Here is a 9,753-nt window from a genome sequence, read left to right as displayed (position 1 = left end):
TTTAGCCTCTTTAATTTGCTTCGTTTCCTATTAAGGCTTGTCTAGTAGGTCCTCGATCACCACTCCCTTGCTTTTGTAATGACTCCCACTGGAATTGGTGTCGATGCCTTTGGTTCACGTCCTTCTCACTTCATACTATTAGGACACTGGGTGACAAAATGACCATACTTTCCACAAGTGTAGCAGCTAAATTTCCTCACCCAAAGTCAGCTCTACCTGACCCTCGACCATTAGTTCCCTCATATCTTCCTCTTCCAGGCCCAATAATGGTAATACTGGCCTTGTTTTCTCTAGAACCAAATGCTCCATGTGTCTTCACCACCTTTGGGTTCGTAAATGCAATCATAAACATATGTCTCCCCTTCTTTGAGATGATGTATGATTTTACAATTATTCCAAACATGGACAAATGCTTTACAATATGTACATTGAGAGCATTTATGAGACCCTGATCTTTGGATGTGCATTTTGAACACTAGGTATTTAGCTTGCCGACTGAAGGTCTAGCCTTGGACATTTCCACGATCTGCTTTGACATTGCCTCTCCATTTCCTCAATCTTTCTTATCCAAGACCCTTTCTTCTTCCCTTTGACCTGATCATCTAAGTAACTATCAGGATGAACTGGAGTTGGAGCTAGACTACGTCTCCCCAATCAAAGTTTCATTGTCATTAGTGTCTCTTCATCCCTTATGGCCCCTTTCTTTACTTTGCCTCTTGCTCTAGCTTTACTGCTTTCTGGACCATGTCATTGAGCTTCTTCATTGGTATTGTAACCTCCTATTCCCTAAGGTTTTACTTTTAAAATCACTCAAGAACTAGGTACACATTCTTTTCTTTGAGGGAGGCTCATCCAATTCCTTGTTCTTCTCTACATAGCTCCTAATTGAAATCTTTCCCTGCTTGATTTTAACCAGGTCACACAGGATGTTCTTATCACCTCTATTATCGGTATATTCCATATGAGCTTGTTGTTAATATGGATAGGAGAAAGAAGTGAGTAGCTTTTTGGAGGTAAAAAAAAAGAAACTAGCAATTTTAAGAACCATTAAAGCAAGCAAGGCAAACTAGTGAGGGTTCTACAGTTTATAGTGCTTGTATAAATTGCAATAAATATATAGTTTTTGGTACTAGCAGAGATATTTCTATTGTAACAATTCAACTTCTTCTTACAAAAAAAGTGGTTGTATATGTGTGTGACTACTTGCAATATGTGTGTGTGTGTGCGTGGGTGTATGAGAGAGAGAGAGAGAGAGAGAGAGAGAGAGAGAGAGAGAGAGAGAGAGAGAGAGAGAGAGAGAGAGAGAGAGAGAGAGAGAGAGAGAGAGAGAGAGAGGATTTTGTCTCTTCTACAACTAAAATGTGGAAATTATCATAGCAAATTTGTTATAGTAAGAACCACCTTGACAATTGAGCCACTTCCCAATTCCTCGGGAGTTCGTGCACTTTAAGTAATCATCGTTAAGCTCTTGCCTTCTCTCTCAAATAAATGCATACTGGTTCAACCAACATTGCCATCATATTAGACCTCCACAATGAGAAGCACTTTCAAAGTGTGTATCATTTGTCTGCAGCGATGAACTTCACCCTAATTTTCCGCATTGCCTCCTCATTGATGATGAAGTTAATCCTACAAAGTGGCCTTTCCAAAACCACTCATGAGAGCTCAATGGAACGTAATTTGAAAGATTTTCTAAGCATAATATTATGCATGTACCAATAGCCAAATTCTTCTAGATTTATAGTTTTTGATAAATACCTAAAGGACACGCCAAAAACATTGATGTATATATTTAGCCGGCAGTGCAAGTCGTCTTATGGACGTGTTGTTAATATTCATCGAGCTCTCTCAGCCATTGCATTGTGCACAAGGTGTTGAACAATGCCTTATGGACTTGTCGTCACCTTGAACCCTTCTCCCACTAACTTCTCTGGCATCATATAATTACGCTTATCCACGGATCTCATCATGTAAAAAGAAGATCCTCCCTTCTCTTTCCTGCATACTCACATGGTGGGGTGCACATGATGTCTTCACTAGTTATGTGTGCAAGTGTCAAGGTGCATTTATGTGTGTGTCAATGCATGTGTGTGTGTGTGTGTGTGTGTGTGTGTGTGTGTGTGTGAGAGAGAGAGAGAGAGAGAGAGAGAGAGAGAGAGAGAGAGAGATTGTAACTATGTAGAATCTACATAGTTGTGCAAGTTCTCGAGCAGAGGCATTGAATGGGCCAAGGGGTGTTGCATATTTTATGTGAACGGTGCTACGACCAACAATGTGACGTGTAATTGCGACTAGGAATGGCATCGTCGTCCTCACTCTGTTTCTCTTACAATCTAGACCCCATGATACACTCCCTTAAAATCTCCATGTGTATTGGCTATGCTTACTCCAAATTACCTCCATCTGCCTGTATTTTGTGCAAATTGGAGAGCGCATGACCATGCCGAACATTTCAATTGTGCATTCATTTATGAAAGTATACAGAGCGGTGATTGAATGCATTATGGTAATTTAAATTGAGGATTGCTTTCTTTTAAGCCATGGCCACATGCAGGTCACGTACTAGTTTGACATAAGAGATGGATTAATGAGCAGCATGTAACAAAATAAATAACAATAAAGATCTTTTTTAAGAACTTAGCATTACATAGAAGAGTAGAGAGATTCTGCTCTCCCTTGTATTAAGAGAGTAAAAGCTTGTATAGAATTTGATTTTGAGCTCTTGTTTAGATGATAAGGATTTTTAAGGATAATATTTTCACAAAATAGATGCAAATTAACCCCATAATAACACAGGTAACATAAATAAAATACTCTTAGCCCCTTCTCTTTAGGTCCAACAGCTACGCAAGCCTTAGATACTTGTGGAGAGCATGGGAAGCTCGCAAGAAAATCGTAATTAAGTACATAGAGCCTTACTAATATTCATTGATATCCTGTGATTGTTAACAACCATGATTACTTTCAATAAAGGTGTGAGATGAATAATTATTGTAAGTGAGAGCTGCAATGGTAGAGAAGGAGAGAAGAGCTTTTGTATGAGCTTAAACCATTTTCTAAGAGCATAGGTGATGATTCCTCACCCCACACACACCTAAAGTTGAGAGAGGGTGCCCTTGTCCATGCAAAATGAGTTAATGACGTGGAAGGTCAAAAGGAAAGCGGAGCCCACTGTCCTTTTTACCTTTTGTTACTAAACTTTTCTTCTTCTTCTCTATTTATGGGCTCAACCACATTATGTATGTCTTTTGATGGACACGAAATGATCAACCATGCTGATCTCCACCGCCATCCTCTCACTATCCCTTGTTTCTCTCTTTCACGTATAGCTATATAGACAAAATAATCCTTTTTAAGTGTTTTTTCACCCGTCTTGGTCTCAAAAAATCTTGCTGGAACCAAAAAGAAATTATCCAAGATTTGGTGAATTTTAATAAGGATATTGGGATTAATCAAACCTAAAAATTTCCACTTGAGTCCATCGACTCCCACTTTTGGAGCAAGAAAGTCACATTTTGGGTTTCTAGCCATTTTAAGTCTCGTAACAGCTTGCCGAAACTCCTAAAAATATATATAGAAGCTTTTAAATGTTCCAAAACCTTTTTAGAATTAACCAATTGTGCCTTTCCCATTCTTGTTATCTATTAAAGGCATTTTTAACATTTTATCTCTCTAACAAAGAGAGAGAAAATCATTTTCAGCTTCATTCTTGCATCTTGACCTCATGGGGCTAACATGAAGTAAATGATTAATGAAATCTCTTGGGAAATTTTTACATAATCTTCTAGCCATTTTGATGCCATCTTTCTTTTGTGTGTGTGTGTGTGTGTGTGTGTGTGTGTGTGTGTGTTTGAGGCGAGGAGAGAGGGAGAGATGGTGGGCCTTAACGCAGTGGATGGATTTTTCATTGTGATGAACAACTCCCCACTTTAAGCAACCATCATAATTATGACTACAGTGACCGTTTTCACCAAATGTCTTCCATCTCAGTTGAAAACCTTTACCCCACAATGCATGCTCCTATTCTGAAACATCCTAAGCATTAGGCTACATCATTGGCCTCCCCCGTGCAATGTAGAGTAAATCACTTGGAGGGGCTCCTCGTTCCTGCTTCAATCAGGCATGCAGTGACTCTACAAGCACAGGGCCCTACATCGAGTCACTGTGGTTGGTATCTGTGGAGGAGTGGAAGTCTCTTGCCCTGACAAAACTATGGTAAAATCTGCTAGGTAGATTTGCTTTCTTTGTTTGATTTATTTTTTCTTTCAGCTTGCAATTCCTGCTCTACTATGTGTGTGAGTATGTGTGAGTTTTGTATGTGTGTGTGCATAGGTAGCTTTCAATATAGGGAGTATTGGCACCATCAACTCCTTATGTATCCTAGTTCTTTGTAGTTGGTTATCGTGAACTACTAGCTTCATGCTCAAGAATGATGTGCTTACACCAATTGTACCTTCAAAAGTGGTAACATTGTCATCTATGGAGAGGCAAGAGATGTAAATTAAATAAGTGATCGTAAAATTCTTTGGGGTTCCATTGTTGACCCAAAGGATGTCATCAACATACTGAAAAGGGAACCTGAGTTGTTGTGGCTGAAGTCGGAGTTGAGGATCTTTTAGGCAAGAGTTGATGTAGTTATATTCTAATGCATGAAGGTAAAGATTACACCAAATTGGAGAACTTGCAAGTCCCATAGAAATGCCATTGACTTGCCGATATGATATTCCATTGCATTGAATTTACATATGATCTATCAACCAAGAATTAAGCTCCATGGCTTGAGCTTTGTCAAAAGAGAGGTGGTTTTTGTATGATTGATGTGACCAAGTTCCACACATACGTTTGCTATGGAAGCTTTTAAACGATATGAAAGGTGCTTGCTGGTCAAAGACATGGCTAAGTAAATCGTTGATATTTGTGCTTAGGACTATATCTCCATGATGGGGGATATTTTCTTAGCATTTTTTTATGTCAGCAGCAGCTGAGAAGACTGAGATGACTGTTTTTGGTAGTTTTAGGATAAGCTCACATAGAAAATCTACCACTTACCATGATTGAAGCTTTATATTGAAACATAGGAGAGCTTTTTGATTTAATAGATGAGCTCAATGTTTTAGACATGAGATACAAGCTAATAGGAGTGAAGTTTCAATAAAATAGAAATTAGACCCACATGTGATCTATCTGAAGGCTTTTTTGTGAGCCTTGTATATAACCATGAGATAAGGGAGAGGGATATGGTTTTGAGCTTGAAATTTAATCAAGAAGGATTGAATCTCTTGCAAAGTGGCAGGGGAGATGTATCACCAGGTAGGAAATCATTTCCTTCCAACCTCTTCTAGGCCTCTTGAATCGTAAAGGATGGGCAAATGAATATGGGGTCATTAACTGTTTTATCTAAGCAAGTAACAAAATAATTGCTTTTTAGATTATCAATGTGAGGATTGATGGGGGTTATCATTTTAGTGGAGAGTTTTGTTGGGAGGGAAGTTTCACAATACTTCCAAAAGAGACTTTTTATTTTATCCTTATGCAAATGAGGTGATAGGAGCACAATGCCCTCCCTTATGATTTTTAGAAGACAAAACCATAGCTCATTGGTGGCAATATGTATACATAAGGGTTGAGTGGGAATATGATTGATTCCTTTCATAAGCGTGAGTCTTACGACATTATTCTCAAGAAGCATGATATCAAAAAACAAAACATGTTTGAAGTCTTGGTGATAATCGGTTCACTACAATGCCATATAGGTACAATAGGGCAAGTAAAAACATCCTTAGCATTGCACACCATAAGCTTGATGGGCTCAAAAGAAGACCAGGCAAAACGTAAGTTGTCCCATATTTCATTAGTTCGGATGCTAAGTCCATACAAAAATAACCCAAAAAATGCTTTAACAGACCTTAAGTCCATGAAAGCATTCTGATAGGTTAGATGAAAGATAATGATGTTCCTAGGTGGTTGAGTTGCAAGACAATCACCTTCCACCCCTTGCTTCAATCATAATCCTAAACGCACCTCTAGAACTTGCTCTGCAATTACACCTAGTTGTACACCTAGTGCTAAAAATATATTGTGCTTTTGAATGGTTGCAAGAAATTATCAAGGATGAAGTAAGTCAACAAAGGTTACTCTCCAGTAGGCGATTGAGTCAAACATTGTTTGACTTTTCTTTTGTGTTCCTCTACCCTGGTCCACCCGACCTCGTTTTCCATGCATAGAATCAAAGCTAGATTCTCTAGTGAGTAACACAGTCTTTGGAGGAATGAATCCAATTCATTAGCTTGAACATCCAAGGGTAATTGTTGGGAGGGGGCAGCTTGTTTAATAAATACCTTCAGCCTCTCTCGGTACATAAAGTGAATGAGGAGTGCTTTTATGCCTTCTTGTCCTTTGCTTGAAACCCACTTCACAAACTTGAGGGTGCTCCTCTTCAAAGAATCAGCTGGAAAAAGGAGGTGACTTTAAAAATCATCAGTCATAAAGCATGATCAAATCAGAGTACATGGCCATCATGACATTGATCACCTTTGCCATTAAACTCAGAGCCATGCTTTATAAAAGGTCTGTGAATATTCCATAGCTGTGTAGTGTAGCTAAGATCCCAGTGAATGAGGGATATGACATTTTTTACCCCAAGAACATGGCCCAAGTTGGTAGAACATCTTTGTGTCTCAAAATGCACCATAGATAGGGCTCAATAATATTGGAAGAATTGGTCATAAGAATGTGCTACATACTAATTCTTTTGTTGCTTCTTTATCCTTTTGCAAGGTGAGAAGAAACTTCTCATCAATGGGAGCTAGAAAAACATAGTTCCCAAAGCTCGAGACCTTTTGATGGGTGTCTTGCAACCTAAATTCCCACCGTCGGTGTAGGATGAAAGGGTCAATGTAAGCCTCCATAGGTTTAAAGACTTTATCTAGGAGAGCCCGTACAATAGAAAATTATCCTCGACTGTGTCTTGCTCATCATCTTTGAGTTCATATGGTACGAGGTTACTCATAGGGTTTGATGGTGGGGAAAAAGAAAACATAGGGGCCACTTGCAACATACTTTTCTTCCTCTCTCTAATTAGAGGGTCATTCTGAAGTTTTTTGCCATGCATCTCCATAAATCTCCTCATAATGGAAGGAGAATTTTCCCAACATTCCTTTCTTTCTCGAGTGTCTTCACTAAGAATACTTGGGATGCTAGTAATGATTTCTCAAACCTTCTCAATGGCTTGCGAGGGGTTTTCTCAAGCTAGGGCATAGATACACAGCCATGCAAGGATGTCTAAGATGGCTAAGGGTAGAGTATCACCCAACATTGACACATGTAAGGTCATGTTCAATGATGGTTGAGGCACACCTTTTCCGAACACTGCCTGCAGGGCGCTTAGCGCCTCAGAATGCACACGGTCAATCAAAGTTGCTTCAACTTAATTCATTGCAAGTAATGGCAAAGGGTGATGCAATGCCAAACAAAGAACAAAAATATCGCCTACAGAGTGCTTAGTGCTTCATAATGCACATGGAAAGTCAGACTGTGGACATAGACAAGGCCAACAGGGTGCGCGCTTAGCACCTCAAGATGCTCCGGGCGTGTTGTTGCTCTAGGTCCTGCAGGGAGATGTCCACATTACGTGGCCCCACTCCTCTTTAGCTGCTTCCTGGCGGCCTTCATCATATTGCAGGGAGCTGTCCACATAATTAGCTCCTGCTCTTCTTCAGCGTCTGCTTCCTGGCTCTCATGAGCTATAAGTTGCAAGGCGCTATGAATAAGGTCCTGCTTTCTTTAGCAGTTGCAGCAGCTAACTCGACCTGGTGGTAATCCTCGAGGTCGCTGACATTGGTGGCGATGGCAGTGACGCTTTGAGGGGAGTGGGCATGGTGGGGTCATGTAGTCAATTGATGGATGAAGGCCTAGAGGAATTCGTGGGCCTTGGTGGTGGGCTGTGGTTAAATATCGGTAGCTTGCCGACGTGTGCGTGGACATGACCGACGTTGCAGGTCATTGCACTTTTTGGGGGCGCAGCAGGTAGTGTAGCACTATGAGGACAAGGCTCTAGGAATCACGCAAGCACACGTACGTAGCATGGTGGTAAGGCGAGAGCACCTGGATGATGAGGTCAGGAGTTCGAAGAGTGCATGTGAAGAGCACGTTGACCTTTTAGTCAACTGTTTCCAACAGGTTGCAGTTGACTGGCAACCGGCTCTGGCTGCTTTGCCACGAGCGCAAGCTAGCCAATATATATCCAAAGCCTTGGCGGTGCCGCGCGTGCTGGCTATGATAACCATGCAGTTGAAAACCTTTTTTATTGCAACTATTTCTATTTGTTCATACTGTGGTGTGTGGCATGACGTCCTTGCTGTGAACCCTCATGTAGATGTCAAGATAATGATAGGTTGTTGTACTCCTACTGGTTATCAATATAATGGGCTACCTCACTGGTGGAAAGCAAGCCGCGTTTGGTCTCGTCTTCCGTGTACATCACATTGGTGGAGGTTAGAGATACAATCATTCTGTCGGGGCTGCTTCCACACAAGAGCCACAGCATGGGTGGGGCCTTTTGTTCCTCGTGGTCATTTCAGGTGTCCTTTGCTACTTCTATACTGCAATATCCAGCTTCAACAAGATTCAAAGAACTACTCTCATCTCCCTTGTAGGCCTCGTGTTATTCATCATCAATCCCAACTTGCACGAGTTAGTGGTTTTGTACGTCATCAATCCAAGTCGCTTGGAGCCCCCCTCAATTCTTACTCAGCTAGTCCCAGCTGCTTGGAGCCCTTATAATCCCGCCCTTAGTTCTCTGAAATTTCTTTTCATGCCTACAAAGAAAACATCAGCATGGCCACGTTCTTGAAGGATAGCTCCAAAGAACACATCGACCCAATAGGATCCAGGAAATAGCTCACCGCGATAGGCTCCAAGAAACTACATTCATCCATTAAGCGCAATAAACTGATAGTCACACAGCAGATCAAACAACCTAAAGCTTTCCAAGATAGGAGTTGTTGCATCTTTAGTGTTGAGGTGCCTAGTCTTTTCATTTTTGAAAGTGGCAGTCAAGCTCCATGATTCAGTTTAAGATTTTAGGTCTAATTTTAGATCACACCAATACCCTAATGGAGATGGATGCATGTCGTAAAAATTTTATCCCTTTGTTTGCCCCTGGTCGTTCCTCGTCTTGTCCATTACATTGGGATAGCGACCTAATATTTGCATAAGAGAGATGTAATAGTTCCATGCCTTGATGATGATCGGGATGATGACGAGTCTAGCCCCCAAGCTCCGTCGCTTAGCCCCTAAGCCATTGTATGATCACTCCCCCTAGATGAGGCATTGGAGTTGATCCCTTCATGCCGAGTCCATTCATAGCTCAAAATTCTGAAAAGATGTCCATCTTTTTCTCCCTAAGGGGGGAGGTGTGGTGTGTGGCTAGGCGGCTTTGGTGTGAACCCTCAAGTAGATGCCAAGATAATGATAGGTTGTTGTACTCCTTCTGGTTATCAATATAATGGGATGCCTCACTAGTGGAAAGCAAGCCAAGTTTGGTCCCGTCTTCCGTGTACATCACAATACTTCAAAGGAAGATCTCTTTATGTTTATGCCTTCCGCTACATAGGTCTTTCTTTTTGAAAACCTACTTACCCTTCATGTTCAACACCACTTTAGGAACTTCGAAAGTTAACCCACACTAAGTTCACTTTAAGAACTTAATTAACCCCCTTCCAATCCCCCTCTCTCTACTTTCCCATATAAAAT

This window comes from Adiantum capillus-veneris, chromosome 14 (genome assembly GCF_014529385.1).
Source record: "Adiantum capillus-veneris isolate H3 chromosome 14, ASM1452938v2, whole genome shotgun sequence".
NCBI classification, from domain to species: domain Eukaryota; kingdom Viridiplantae; phylum Streptophyta; class Polypodiopsida; order Polypodiales; family Pteridaceae; genus Adiantum; species Adiantum capillus-veneris.
The sequence above is the reverse complement of the archived record's forward strand: the minus strand, read 5'-3'. Positions refer to the sequence as shown.